The sequence below is a fragment of the Macrotis lagotis genome, chromosome 5, assembly GCF_037893015.1.
Source record: "Macrotis lagotis isolate mMagLag1 chromosome 5, bilby.v1.9.chrom.fasta, whole genome shotgun sequence".
Classification (NCBI taxonomy): domain Eukaryota; kingdom Metazoa; phylum Chordata; class Mammalia; order Peramelemorphia; family Peramelidae; genus Macrotis; species Macrotis lagotis.
Genome location: NC_133662.1, coordinates 66892989 through 66909687, shown reverse-complemented (window position 1 = coordinate 66909687; position 16699 = coordinate 66892989). Strand labels below are relative to the sequence as shown.

The 16699-nt window shown below is 33.8% G+C and overlaps 1 pseudogene; it reads right to left on the bottom strand.

The window, feature by feature from the left end:
• Positions 1-9690: 9690 nt before the first annotated feature.
• On the bottom strand, positions 9691-13268 carry LOC141489289 (transcription factor E2F5 pseudogene; annotated as a pseudogene).
• Positions 13269-16699: the final 3431 nt, after the last annotated feature.

Genomic DNA, 16699 nt, shown 5'->3' with positions numbered 1-16699 from the left:
TTGCCTTATTTCCTTATCTGTCAAATGAGTTAGAGAAGAAAATGGCAAACCCCTTCAATTTCTTTGACAAGAAAACCAAATGGGATCATACACAGTCAAACTCAGCTGAAACAACTGAACACATCAACAACAACCAAAATAGTGACATTGGGCAGGTCATTTCTTTTCTAGTTCTTGGTTTCTTTATGTACAAAATGAGGTTGGAATAGGCAATTTTTAAGGAATTATCCAATTCTAGATTTCTCTCTCTTGTGGTCCTAGAGTAGATTGAACTCTAAAACTCAAATTCTCCAAGATTCTTTTTGAACTTTGTTATTGTTCCTAATTATGATCCTGTGAACACATCAGGCACAACATCCTACTTGTGATGCTTTCTGTTAAGTGTCTAATATGCCTTGTCTCTAGTCTTGACTTCTTCATACTTTGATCCAATGAGATGATATGCAAAATACTTTTAAAACTTTAAAATACCATGCATAAGCTATCATCACCATCATCATCATCATCCTTTCATATCACATAAGAACTTCTCAGGCAGTATCTATCCTTCCCTTTTCTCCACTCTACAAACTAAGGAGATTTCATTTAATATCTTGGGCTTTGCTCAATTAATGTCATTTGTTGAGTAGATACTGACCTTTACCCTGTGTTGGGCAGAGGAAAAAGTATAAGGAAAAGAAAGAGTAAATGCATTCTCTTGAAATATAAACATATGTACACAGAATGCTGAATAATGTTTAGAATACTAGATGTGAAGTAAGGAAGACTGGGATTATAATCCTGCACCCACAAGCATGCGCACACAAACACACACATACACACACACACACACACACACACACACACACAAACACACACACACACACACACACACACACACACATTTTTAACAGTGTTTCTATGAATAAATCCCTTAATGCTCTCCTACCCCAGTTTACTTATCTGTAAAAATTGTACTCAATGACTTATAAGAGCCATTTAAGAATTTAATCTATTATCTAATGATATCTGGCAATCTGTAACTAGAAATGTAAAATGATGAAATTTAAAAAGAAAGAAAATATAATTGTTCATCCTCTTTAAGAAGTTAGCTAAGGTTTTGACTAGTAAAGATGGATGAAGAAGAAAAGATGATATCAAATGCACCATTTGACATCCCCAGTGCTCCAATTCTTTTCATCATTGAAAAAGAAGCACATAATATCACCAGTAGAAAAATTCTTGACAAGAAAGCAAACAAAACAGCATCAGAGAATAGAAGAATTTTTACTGGAATGTTGTTATCTTTATTAATTTTAGATTTGGGTAAATGCTTGTTATCTAAAATGATAATAGGTTCTATCCATTACAAATGTGTTCTATTATTTGTTTTTATTTTTAAAGAAACAGAGAACCTAACATAGTGAAATCATCTATTTACAAAATGTTTACAACCATCTAATTGCATAAACAAACACAATCAGAATTTCTACTGGCAATTATCTCTAGGCCAACAATCCCAAAATTAGCAACTAGTCACCATTGTAAATCATCATATCAGAATTAAGAAAATTCTTCTTTCAATATTCAAGCCATTATACTCATGGAAAAGAAAATGTATACTGGGGAGCAACTTTTTGGTTGATTCTTAATTGCTTCAAAAATGATTTGAACTTTACATAGTAATGTTTCATTTTTTTGTACTTCAGAAAAAAACTGTTTCTTCTGCATCATAAAATCGTGTATGTTGATGTGAAATGAACCCTTGCTCTTAATATTCAAACATTACACATTTTCTCAGTTTGTTTGATATCAGTAAGAGCATCTATTCCTGTTTGATCGATGTTATGAGACCATAAAGAGGACTTTAAGCTCCCTGCATCTCAATTTTCTTGTCAATAAAGTGACAATTGGGAATAGATCATCTTTAAGATCCTTAATACCTCTAACATGATATTGTTTGGTAGCATAATAATTGCTTAATTCTACAATAATTACTCATGAAGGAAATCATTTATTAAACTGTTTGGAAAAAACATATTATCTAAATCTAATTTTTATGTAATAAGAGGTTTGCTAGCACCCAGAATGCTACATGAAGCCAGGGACTAGAAGGAATTTTGAGTTCTATAAGGTCCTGAATCTGCCCCAAAAATTCTTGTTTTGGTACGCACCTGAAGGACTTGTTTAGGGTCCACCCAAGTTTTGGTCTTTGGTTCCCTTGACAAGATTTATGCAGAAATCTTTGCCAAAATTTTGTATAATGCTGTATACTGTAAACCTTCCAGAACCAGGAGTAAGGGTACCACATTTACTTCCTAGGTCTCTGACCTAATTTATTTTCTAAAACTATTTTAGATTGTGTTTTGTTTTATAATTCACATATATGTTCATATACATTAGTGATATATATATATATATAGGTCACTAAATTATGTACATATTTATTTTATATATATATATATAAAAGATTCTATAATATACATTATATATTCATATATGTACACTAATATATCATATTATATATGAACATGATTTTAAGGTGGATAAGATATTTTAGACATATGTATATTTGTATTTGTAAATGTGTATATTTATGTATATGACTGTTCTTGTATGTATGTATATACTTATATGTATATACAAAGAGAGAGAAAGAGAAAATGAGGAAGAAAGAGACATGCAGGTGGATAACCCATTCCCAGGAGATATTTTTCAACAAAAAGCAAGTTTTAAATAACCATGATAATAATTCAAGTAACTTTTTTTTTAGGTTTTTTCAAGGCAAATGGGGTTAAGTGGCTTCCCCAAGGCCACACAGCTAGGATATTGTTAAGTGTCTAAGGACGGATTTGAATTTACGTACTCCTGATTCCAGGGCCAGTGCTCTATCCACTGCACCACCTAGCCACCCCTTCAAGTAACTTTAAATAATATTTACATTTTACATAAATATGCTCCACATAAATCCAATTAATTTCTCAATAATTAAAAAAAAAATCCAACCTGGAATCATGAGAGCAGGGTGGATGAGTAATTCAGTCCCAAGAGAAAAAGAGAATAAAGGAAAGGGTCAGTGCTCACCCCCATACTAAATAATCAGTTAACAATATTTTGACAATGAATGAATGGATGAATGGAAAATAATTCCAAAAAAATTAAAGAAATGACCTAGTGATTTGGAATGAATTAGTCTTTTATAAGATTAAAATAAAATACACAGTATCATAAACAAAATGAAATGGATTTATGAACATATTTTAAAAATAAATATATGGAACACAGGTAAAAGTTTCCTTCAAAAATGATGGGGACTGGGGACCGAGCTAAGATGTCAGAGAAAAACTAGGAACTTCCCTCAGCTTTTCCCAGTTTCCCCTTAGGAAAAAAATTTAATTAAGTCTCTAAACAGATTCTAGAGTGACAGAAGGCACAAAAAGATGGTGTAGAACAATATTGCAACTTGAGATATATTGGAAAGGTCTGTCTCATTCTGGTTGAAGTGTAGCATTTCCCAATCCAGGAGGGACAGGGAAGCAAAGGGAAGCTTTTACCAGAGGAATAGATCAGCAACCAAGGACCCTGTGTTCCAGCTTAGCAGGTTAGCTGTAGGGTTCCAATATAAGCACAGATAGCAAATTGCAAGCCCCAAATTCCAGCACAGTGAGCATGATTGACTAGACAACCATAGTGTAGTGGGGAAGTCATTAACACTTGAGGTCACAACATGCAGAAATCCAATGAGTAGGCCTCCTACCTCCAGCCCAGTAATCTGGGGACAGTGACCCTCTGTGGTTCAGGAATTTAAAGTTAAGAGTTATGAACAAGTTTAAAAATGAGTAAGAAACAAAGAAAAACTCTAACCATAAAAAGCTACTATGTCCACGAAGAAGGCAAGGTAGTTATTGAAAGAATACATCTATCCCCTCCAGAAAAGGATCCTAAAATGAAAACACCAAGGAATGTTGTGGCCAAATTCCAGAACTATCAGATAAAGGAGAAAATCCTGCAAGCAATCAAAAAGAAACAATTTAAATATCAAGAAGCCAGAGTAAGGAATACACAGGACCTGATTGCATCAACATTAAGGGATCAAAGGGCTTGGAATGAGATATTTGGAAGAGCAAGAAGCTTGGAATGCAGCCAAGAATCCACTATCCCACAAAGCTAAGCCTTCTCTTCCAGGGAAAAAGATGGACATTTAATGAAATGGAAGAATTCCAAAAGTTCCTGATGAAAAGACCAGAGCTAAATAGAAAATGTGGACATCAAACATGAGGTTCAAGAGACACATGAAAAGGTAAAAAAAAAAAAAAAGGGGGGGTATAAGAAAAAAAAAACTCCTATCCAATAATTTGAAACTGGCTATATCCCAGCATGGGGAAAAAGATTCTCATATATCTTGAGAATTGTAACTCTAACAGAAAGAGAATATACCTAGCCATAACTGATGGATATTCATGACCTATCCATGAGACTGCTATCCAATGGGATAAAACTGGCTATAACCCCACTTGGGAGAAAGACTCTAATAACTCTCAAGAATTTTAACTCTATTAGATAGAATGTATTTGGCTAGAAGTGACAGATACTCAGAATTTTCTATGACACAGATAAAATGATTTTAAACACACACTACCTTCTTAAAAAGGGGGGACTGGGAGAAGGGAGGGGATTGAATGGGGTAAATCTCATTACACTAAGAGGCAGAAAATACCTAGGGTAATAGAGGGGTAGAAGGGAGGAGAAGAGAAACACTTGAATCTTCTTCTCATCAGACTTGACTTAAAGTCAGTTTACACATACTCAGTTAACTTAAAAAAAATCTAACCTTTCAAGTAATAAAAGGGGAAAAAGGGAGGAGGGTAAGGAGAAAGGGAGGGTGAGAGGGGAAAAGGGAAACTAACCTAAGGAAAGGAAAGGAAAAGGGAAAAAGGGAAAGGGGAAATAAAGAGGAGGGGTGATATAGGAGGACAAACACACTGAAGGGGCTGGTATTCAGAAACAAAATACTGAGGTAATATGGAAAAAGCGGGGGAGGAGGAAAAATACAAACAGGGGGAAGATAGCATGGAGAGCAATAAAGAATTAGTAATCATAACTATGAATGTAAATAGCATGAAGTCACCCTTAAAACGTAAGTGAATAGCAGAGTGGATTAAAAAACAGAATCTTACAATATGCTGCTTACAAGAAACTCATTTGAAACAGAGATATACATATACAGTAAAGGTAACAGATTGAATCAAAATATATTTTGCTTCAGCTGAAGTGAAAAAATCAGGGGAAACAATCCTTATCTCAGACAAATCAGCTTCAAAAATAAATAGCATATAAAAGAGGTGAAGAAGGAAACTATAACCTTCTAAAAGGTACCATAGAAAATAGTTATATATGCACCCAATTGGATAGCATGAAAATTCTTAGAGGAGAAACCTGAAAGAACTACAGAAAGACATAGACAGCAAAACGACTAGTGGAAGACCTCAACCTCCCACTCTCAGATCTAGATAAATTGAATCATAAAATAAACAAGAAAGAAGTTAAGGAGGGAAATTGATTGTTAGAAAAACGAGATATGGCAGACTTGTGGAGGAAATTGAATGGGGATAGAAAGGAATATACCTTTTTCTCTGCAGTACATGGAACTTATACAAAAATTGACAATGTACTAGGACATAAAACCCTAATGATCAACTGTGGAAAGGCAGAAAAAGTGAATACATCTTTCTCAGATCACAATACAATAAAAGTCATATGCAAATTGAGCCAAAGAGATATAGACCCAGAACCAATTAGAAACTGAATAAGCTCATTTTTAGAGAATGAGTGGACCAAAAAAAAATTATAGAAAGAATTAATCATTTTATAATAAATAATGACAATAATGAAACAACATACCCAAACCTATGGGATTCATTCAAAGCGACTCTCAGGGCATATATTATATATCTTTAAGTGCTTACATGAATAAATTAGAGAAAGAAGAAATTAACGAATTATGCATGAAACTAAAAAAAATTAGAGAAAGAGCAAATTAAAAATCCCCAATTGAATACCAAATTAGAAATTCTAAAAATTAAAGGAGAAATTAATAAAAGCAAAAGCAAAATAACTATTGAATTAATAAATAAAACCAAAAGTTGGTTTTATGAAAAATCCAATAAAATTAATAAAACTCTGGTCAATTTGATTTAAAAAAAGGAATAAGAAAACCAAATTGCTAGTATCATAAATGAAAAGGTGAAATCACCACCAATGAGGAGGAAATTAAGGTAATAATTTGAAATTATTTTGCCCAACTCTAGGACAATAAATTTGATAATCTAAGTGAAATGGATGAATATTTTCAAAAATATAAATTGCCCCAGTTAAATGAAAAGGAGATTAAATACCTAAACAACCCTACCTCAGAAAAAGAAACTCAACAAGCCAACATTGAACTCCCTAAGAACAAATCTCCAGGCCCTGATGGATTCACAAGTGAATTCTACCAAACATTTAAGGAACAATTGATTCCAATTCTATATAAACTCTTCAGAAAAGTAGGGAAAGATGGAACTCTGCCTAACTCTTTCTATGAAACCAATATGGTGCTGATACCTAAACCAAGAGTTAAAACAGAGAAAGAAAATTATAGACCTATCTCCGTAATGAATATAGATGCAAAAAATCATAAATAAAATCTTAGCAAAATGATTACAAGTTATTACTGGGATAATATGTTATGATCAAGTATGATTTATCCCGGGAATACAGGGTTGGTTCAATATTAGGAAAACTGTTAGTATACTCAATTACATCAAAAACAAATCTATCAGAAATTATACGATCATATCAATAGATGCTGAAAAAGCTTTTGACAAAATACAACACCCATTCCTATTGAAAACACTAGAGAGTATAGGAATAAAAGGACTGTTCCTCAGAATAATTAGCAGTATCTATCTGAAACCATCAACAAGCATTATATTCAATGGGGAGAGACTGGAGGCATTCCTGATAAGATCAGTGGTGAAACAAAGGTGGCCATTATCACCACTACTATTCAATATCATGTTAGAAATGTTAGCTTCAGCAATTAGAGAAGAAAAAGAAATTGAAGGAATTAGAATTGGGAAGGAAGAGAAAAAACTATCACTTTTTGCAGGTGGCATGATGGTCTACCTAGAGAATCCCAAGAAATCATCCAAAAAACTACTGGAAACAATTAGCAATTTTAACAAAGTTGCAGGTTATAAAATAAACCCTCATAAATCCTCAACTTTTCTATATATCTCTAGCAAGATACAGCAGGAAGAGCTAGAAAGAGAAATCCCAATCAAAGTAACCTCAGACAATATAAAATTACCTGGGAGTCTATTTGCCAAGACATACTCAGATACTTTTTGAAAACAATTATAAAACACTTCTCACACAAATTAAATCAGATTTAAATAACTGGGCAAGTATCAACTGCTTATGGATAGGTAGAGCTAATATAATAAAAATGACAATTCTACCAAAACTAAATTACCTGTTTAGTGCCCTACCAATCTAAATTCCTAAAAAGTACTTTAATGAGTTAGAAAAAATTGTAAGTAAATTCATATGGAGAAATAATAAGTCAAGAATTTCCAGGAATTTAATGAAAAAAGTGCAAAAGAAATGTGACTTGGCCCTACCTGATCTAAAATTATATTATAAAGCATCAGCCAACAAAATTGTTTGGTATTGGATAAGAAATAGAGTGCTGGACCAGTTGAATAGACTATGTGCAATAGCAGGAAATGATTACAGTAATCTGCTGTTTAATAAACCCAAAGAGTCCTGCTATTGGGATAAAAAACTCTCTCTTTGATAAAAACTACTGTGAAAATTGGAAGTTAGTATGGAAGAAACTTAGATTAGTCCAACACCTCACATCTGTTACCAAGCTAAGATCCAAATGGTTACAGGATTCAGACATAAAAAAAACAATACCATAAGCAAATTAGAAGATCAAGGACTAGTTTACCTGTCAGATCTATGGAAAGGGGAGCAGTTTATGACTAAGGAAGAGATGGAGAACACCACCAGAAACAAACTGCATAATTTTGATTACTTTAAATTAAAAAGGTTTTACACAGATAAAACCACTGTAACCAAGATCAAAAGAAATGTAGTAAATTGGGAAACAATCTTTACAACTAATGATTCTGGCAAAGGACTCATTTCTAAAATATACAGAGAACTGTGTCATATTATAAAAAAAAGCCATTCCCAAATTGCCAAATGGTCAAAGGATATGCAAAGGCAATTTACAAATGAGGAGATCAAAGCAATCCACAGCCATATGAAAAATTGCTCTAAATTATTACTTATTAGAGAAATGCAAATTAAAGTTTCTCTGAGGTACCACCTCACATCTCTCAGACTGGCCAATATGACCAGAAAGGTTAATGATCATTGTTGGAAGGGTTATGGGAAATCTGGGACACTGTTACACTGTTGGTAGAGCTGTGAACTCATCCAACCTTTCTGGAGAGCAATTTGGAACTCCTCCTAAAGGGCAACAAAAATGTGCATACCCTTTGATCCAGCAATACCACTACTGGGTCTGTATCCTGAAGAGATTATGAAAAAGGGTAAAAACATCACTTGTACAAAAGTATTCATAGCAGCCCTGTTTGTGTGGGCAAAGAAATGGAAATCAAGTAAATGTCCTTCAGTTGGGGAATGGCTTAGCAAACTGTGGTATATGTATGTCATGGAACACTATTGCTCTATTAGAAACTAGGAGAGAAGGCAATCCAGGGCCTGGAGGGATTTACATGAACTGATGCTGAGTGAGATGAGTAGAACCAGAAGAACACTGTACACCCTAACAGCAACATAGGGTGATGTTCAAACGTGATGGACTTTCTCATTCCATCAGTGCAACAATTAGGGACAATTTCGGGCTGTCTACAATGGTGAATACCATCTGTATTCAGATAAAGAGCCATGGAATTTGAATAAAGTTCAATGACTATTCCCTTTAATTTATTTTTTCTTTTTGGTGTTTGTACAGTTTTATTTTTTTTAATTGTTAATGTACAGGTATTGGCACATTTTAATGCAAACTACAGAGAGCTTTCCTAAAATCTAGGAAAGTGGAATGTCAAGGAAGTCAACAAAACATGAAAAACTTAAAGTGCTAAAACAGAAGGCACTTCACAAAATATGTTCACTGAAACATTTCATGTGTCATTTTATATCCTTCATTTTGCAAATGGCAGTGAAAAACTAATTGGACTGGACAGCTGATGTCAGTAATGGTATAATATATTTTAAATGATAGGAGACAGAGATCAATTATTTTGTAGTGATCTAAAAAAGACCTGCTTAGTATTAACTTCCCTCCCACAAAAGGGAAAAATAAGAGATGTTGGGATGATAACAACAACAATAATATGGAAATTATCCCCCCTTCTCCCCTCTATCTCCTCCAATAACAATCTTGTGGCTAATTTTGTTCTGGGGAAAAAAAAACAACCAAATCATAAAACTTGCAAAGTCACTTTGCCCTGAAGAGATAAAACCCCTTTTATTATTTTGGGTAGTTTTGTGAAGTAATTAATTAAACAAAAGGAAAAATACTTCCAGAGTCAGTGAACTAAAAAAGTTGTTACATTCATTATTTTAAATACTCAGATTATGAAGAAGTCTAGGGTGTTATATAGTTAGAGGTAGATACAGGCCAAATAGTTCTTATGGAATCTTATAGTTTAGTATCTGTACATCAAAGAGATGGCACACTCCTTCATTGTCATCCAGGTTAAAGTTGTAGTCATCAGCAGGAGTAGGAGAGAGCCATAATAGGGGAAACACATCCGAAGACATTAATTCATCAATGATATCACCACTAATAGAGCCTGAGGGTGTATCTGCAACTGGTGTCTGCTGAAGAAGCTGACCTCTAGTAAGGGTGTGTTGTTCGGGCAGATTCTGGGTCTCTCTCTATATTAGGGTTCTGTGGAGTCACTGGAGTAGAAACTTGAGACGAGGTTGTGTGAGGTCATCAGGTGGAGGAACAGCAAAAACCATTGGCTTAGAGGAACTGGATTCCTTATTAATAAGCAGTACCTGGATAGGTCCTGAATGACTCTTTAAACTGATCTGGTATTTCTTTTGTCCATTCTGGCCCATTTCAGGAATAGGTACCTCCCGTTGTGTACCAGAAGGTGCTTGAATAGCAAGAAGTGTATCTCCGGTAAAACAGGTACAGATATCTTCATGAGTTATGTAAGAAAATCTGCTGTTAATGGAGTCATCCATAACATTTTTGATGCTTTGCTATAGCCATAATTTCTGTTGATCAAGTTCTCTCTCTCTTTTAATTCCAGATCCTCAATTTCTGCTTTGAGATATCTCAGTCTATCGATTACTTCCTTTGATTACATCCAGAACCTACACCTTTCCACTGGATACTATTTTGGACTTTTTTTCAATTAAAATCAATTCCTTCCAAAACTTTGGTAATAACATACATTCTTCTTTTTTTGCCTGACAGCCAAAGTATCTGCAGCCGCCTTGAGATCCAAGGGCCCTGTCTTTGGCCTCTTGCAGCAGCGACACGAACTTGGTGGTGAGCAGGCCCAGGCTCTTCTCCTGGCGGCGGCTGCCCCCTCTCCCGCAGCCCAGGAGCGCTGCCTGCGGCGGCTGTGGCTGTGGGCGATGCCCCTGACAGGGCGGCGGCTGCTGGCCGGAGCTCGGCCGCCGCCGCCGTGCCGCGGGCGAAAGCGCTTGGGCTCCGGGGCTGGGGGTGAGCGAGGGAAGAGCTATTCCCGTTAATTTAGGGGAAAAAAAAAAAACAGATATCTTATTGTCTGATCTTGTTATCTCCTATACTGTTTATTTCTTCCTTAAGGATATGATTTCTCTCTCATCACACTCAATGTGGATCAATGTACAACATGGAAACAAAGTAAAGACTGACAGATTGCTTTGGGGGGGGGGTGAGTGAAGTAAGATTGGGGGGAAAATTGTTAAACTCAAATAAAATCTTTAATAAACAAAAAAATAACATTTGTCTATTTGTTACTGGCTACGCCCCAGAGTACTGGTTTAGTGGAATACAAAAGTAGCAAATGACTATAGTAAATCCATTGCTTCATTAACCCCAAAACTCCACTTTCTAGGATAAGAACTCACTATTTGACAAAAACTACTGGAAAAAAATAGTATGACACCTAGATCAACATCTCTCACCCTAAGGGTCAAAATGGGTACATGATCTAGACATTAGCCAATTAGAAGAAAAATGGATAGTTTGTCAGATCTATGGATAGTGGAGTTTATGATCAAGCTAGAAATAGAGAACTAATACAAAATGGATAATTTTGACTAAATTTAATTTAAAAGGTTTTGTACAAGTCAAGCCAATATAATCAAGATCAGAAAGAATGCAAAAACTGGGGAATAATTTTTTGAACCTGTGTTTCTGTTAAAGTATAAAAAGAATGGAGTCCAATTTGTAAAAATACAAATCATTTACAAATGTCAAATCAAAAACAACTCAAAAAATACAATTAATAATTGCTCAAAATTTTGATCAGGCAGTTTTCAGATGAAGAAATTTAAGCTATACAGTGTCTTATGAAAAAATGCTCCAAATCATAATTGATTGGAGAAATGCAAATTAAAACAACCCAGAGGTAGTACCTCACACTATCAGATTGGCAATAGTGACCAGTGTTAAAGAGCATGGGGGGGGGGGGGGGAAGCGGGATAATAAGACATTCTGAACTGATTCAGAGGTTCTATAGAGCAATTTGAAACTATCCCAAAGGGCATTAAAACAATGTATACTCTTTGATCCAGCTATACTGCTATTAGATCTCTATTCCAAAGAGATCAGAAAAAAAAAACAGGAAAAGGGCTTCATGAACAAAAATATTTAGGGCAACTTTTTTTGTATTAACAAAGAATTGGAAATTGAGAGAATGCTAATTAATTGCAGATTGACTGAACAAGATATGATATATGAATATGATGGAGTACCTTTGCTCAGAAAGAAATCACAATCAAGCAGACTTAAAAAAAGCCTGGAGAAGTCTTTTATGTACTGATGCTGAGTAATGTGAGTGAAACCAAGAGAATAATGAATACATTAGGGTCAATGTAAGATGATCAACTCTGATGGATTCAACCCCTTTCATCAGTTGCAATAATGAAGGATAATCCTGAGAGACCTGTTATGGAAAATGCCATCCACATTCAGAGAAAAATAAAACTATGGAGTTTGAATACAGAACCAAGCATACTATTTTCACTTTTTAAATTTGGTTTTATGCTTTTTGCTTCTCATGTCTTTTCTTTTTTTGTTCTGACTCTTTTTTCACAACATGATTAATATGAAAATGTGTTAAACATGATTATACATATAAAATCTATAATCTGATTACTCACTGTCAGGAAGAGGTGGTAATGAAGGAAGGAAGGCAGAAAGATGTGGAACTCAAAGTCTCCCAAAAATCAATGTTGAAATTTATCTTTACATGTAATTGGAAAAAAATAATTAAATTTTTAAATGATGGGGAATGGAGGAAGGAAAGTATTATCTTCCCTTAGAAAATTATACTATCAAATGAGGAGATAAAATTTGATTGATCTAATTGTTTTAATAATCAGAAAATTTTTAAAAAAAATAAAACTTCTAATCAGTAAAAAAATATTCTATTCCTTTTCTCATTTCATAGGAGAAGTAAAATTGTCCTGTTTTGGGGGCAATGGCAAAAATAACAATCTAGAATAACTTCCAGCAACTCATGGACAATCTCTTGTTTAGGGATGAAAATGAGGTACAATCCTTCCCAGTTTCAACAAAACACACTATTCTCTCTCTCTCTCTCTCTCTCTCTCTCTCTCTCTCTCTCTCTCTCTCTCTCTCTCTCTCCATCTCTCTTAACTTAACTGATATTCAGTTAGCAGTTACATACAGTACAGATTTCTGAGCTTGATCTCAATAATTTTCCAGTTTTTAAAAACCCTCAAGATTTCACTCTCTTCACTTTTCATTCAGACTCTGAGAACCTGTGGTCATCTCTGATCATAAGATTATATGGGTAGAACTAGAAGAGACCCAAGAGATCATCAAATTTAACTTGTCCCTTTTAAATATTAGGGAATTTTCATGTGAATTTATCACAGTCACATAAGTGCATTCTCTCAATTTCCAAACTTGTGCTTTCTATTTTTTTTGTCTGTCAATTTTCCACTGTACCATGCTGCTTCTCCAAAGATACACTGCAATAAGATTTTAGAAGAAGCTTGGAGCTTATGGTCATATTTATTTTTCTAAAGAGAAAGCTGATTTCATGGGTCCTATTTTCTGATAAAACCACTTTAAGTTGATTTTGCCTTTGAGAAATGCTCTTAGCCTCCATCTGTAAAACAGAAAGTCCCTAGAGCCTACTTACAAAACACTTGTTACTGATCTAAAGCTTTCAAAATTTCCTGAACGGTAGGGACATATAAAGAACTGCTTAAAAGCCTTCAGAACTTTAAAGTACTTATAGAGACTTCATTTTCTTAAGGAGGAAATTGAAAATAAGGACCCTTAAAATGTCCTAGGAGAAAAATTGTTCTTGGAAACTCGTATTTCAATTCAAAGCTTTGAATAGTTTCCTGAACTAAAGAAAGAAGAAAGTTAATTGAAAATAAAATAAATATCAAATTGATAGAGAAGAGAGAGATGATGAAAAAAAGAGGGAACAGAAACAAGAATAAAAACAAAAATAATTGGAAGAGAAAGAGATAACTAGGTGGAATGTTTGCAACAAGTTTCTCTGATGAAGTTATGATATCCAAGATACATAAGGAATTGATTAGATGATATAAGGAAGATACTTATTTTATAATAAATCAAATAGTCAAAATATATGAACAAACACTCCTGAAAGGAACAAAAAGCCTACAAGGGGCAGCTAGGTGGTGCAGTGGATGGAGCACTAGTCCTGGAGTCAGTAGTACCTGAGTTCAAATCCGGCCTCCAACATTTAATAATTACCTAGCTGTGTGGCCTTGGGCAAACTGTTTAACCCCATTTGCCTTGCAAAAACCTAACGAAAAACCTACAAGAGATAATTAGTCTTGTAAAAAATGCTTCATATACCTATATATAAGAAAATTACAAGCTGATACAACTCTTATCCACTTCACACTCATCAATTTTGCAAGAAAGTAAAAAAAATGGAAAATTATATTTACTGGAAGGTCTGAGGGAAGATAGGCGCACAGGTTAATAGTTGATAAATGTAAATTGTTCCACTCATTCTAGAAAGCTTCTGGGTGTATGTTCCTAATGTCTCTAAACTCCATATCCATAGATCAAGTGTTACCGCTACTAGGTCTTTATGACCCAGAATTTTAAAAAGAGGAGAAATTATTCATATATATATATATATATATATATATATATATATATATATATATATATATATATGTAGTAATATGTGCGTGATATGTTTCCTTTTTTGAGCAAAAACCTGGAAAAACCAAGAGGATACCCAACATTTGTGGAATGTCTAAACAAATTATGCCAAATTAATCCAAAGAATATATTATTGTGACAAAAGGAGTAAAGTTACAGATCTAGATAAACAATGTAAAAAGTAATATTGTAAGACAAAATACTTGGGGAAAGTGTGCCCCATGTTTATGGGTAGAATATTATGTTTTAATTATTCTTGTTTTGCTTTCTGTTTAGTAAACATGTCCAATTAAGTTTTAATAATGTCATAGGAAGCACATCAATCAGGGATCAACAGTTCCTTTGTATGGAAGTAGTAGCAGCAACATATTTCCCACTTTTGGAAATTTCAACTTAAAAGCATGTGAGCATATTAGATGAAAAAATCATCCCTAAGAGAAAAAGAGAAAGAAGAGTATGATTCAATGTCTACCCTGTCCCTGGTAATTCTACTGTTCATCTTATGAGCATAATAAACATTCAAATATTTCAACCTCCTTTATTAACACAATCTGATTTGTTTAATGACTGACAAATTTGATCTAAACTTCTCTCAATTACCAGAAGTCTATAAGTTACATGAAAAGTCCTGTCTGATATATATTTTAAAACATGAAAGGGTTCCTAAACTATTAAGCAAAATAGACATTGAGATTTCTTGTCTAGGTGGAGAGATGGTTGTACTATATAATGATAAATGAATCCCAGAGTATCAGATGTTTCATTAAACAAATCCTGGACAAACTTTTAAAATTATTGTTCATTTTGCTCTTTATATGGAATCTCTTCTCTTATAACTAGTAAAAATTAAATAAATCATTAAAAATTTAAATGCCTTTACAGGTCACCTAGGCTAATTCATTTAAATGATGGAAAAGAAACCAAAGAAGTGATGCAGTGGAATATACCAAAAAGTACTCTATGTTTGGTGATAGGGAAACTGGGTTATTAGTCTCTTGTTGCTACAGTGTACTATCTGTGTGATAGTTGAGCAAATCTCACAACCCCTCTAATACTTAGTTTTCTCATTTATAAATTCAGGGTTGGATTAAATATTTTCTTTAAATTTTTCTATGTTATAGGATCCTAGGTAAATTATCCTGGGTTACAAAGGCAAAACTAGAACTACAACTAGCCAAGTCTTTTGATATCCTGAGATGAACTATTTCGTTTTTGACAATTCTGCATTTTAAGGAATGTCTTTTTATATGAACTAAAATATCCTATTTTTCAACTTCCACGGATTGTTCCTAATTTGATCTTCTGATGCTGGGGGGGGGGGGGGGAACACAGCAACCCTACAAATCTAAGCTTATTTCCACAGGAGAATCAATAGTTTTATGGAACCAGGTAGACTTAAATGCAGTTGGCTGAATCCAGATATTAATTAATAATGCATTATCATTTAATTATGTTGATGAGTAATTACTAAATTAAATATAAATTAAAATTAGGCTGTATAAAATAATTAAAATATTCTTATAATTATCAAATTTTCACCTTTTTTGATACTTTGTCAATCCTCTCCTTGTCTATGTGAAATAAAATATTATTTGAAAAGTAAATTATCCATTAGTCCTCTAGATCATGGGGAAAGGGGTTGTGTGTGCCTGGGTGTGGGAGTAGGAGTCTATATACCAAGGACTGTTTTGCCATTTTAGTAAATTCTATAGATCCCTTCTGAAAATATTTTAAGGGCATAAAGTAAAATATTATAATTATCAAGGAATCCAATTTTATTAAAATGCAGCCATTGGCATTTTTTAAGTTTATTAATACTAGGTTAAAATACTTTAGATAGTTTCAAAGACTTAGACATGATCCTGTAGAATCTGAACATTCAATGATTAACTCAGTATTTTTTTGTAGTTGCCAAATGAAAGACTGTCAGACAAGGCATCAGAGATCATTTAATTCAAATTGTGCTTGGATATGGATTCTTTACTTTTTATAACATTTGGTCACTCAATCTCCACCTGAGGACCTCCAAAGCAGGAATGGGAATATATTCATCTTTTAGATTGGTATATTTGTTAGAAAACTTCTCCTTACATTGCATTCAATTCTATCTCTCTGAATCTGCCACTCACTCTATCTCTGAGAACAACGTACAACTATAATAAAAGTCATCCAACATTTATAGAGTTCTTTTAGAGTTTTAAATTGCATTTTTTGCACATGTATATATGTATTTACTACTAATCCTCCTTCAAGCATCTTTATTTCATTATACAATATAACTCGAAA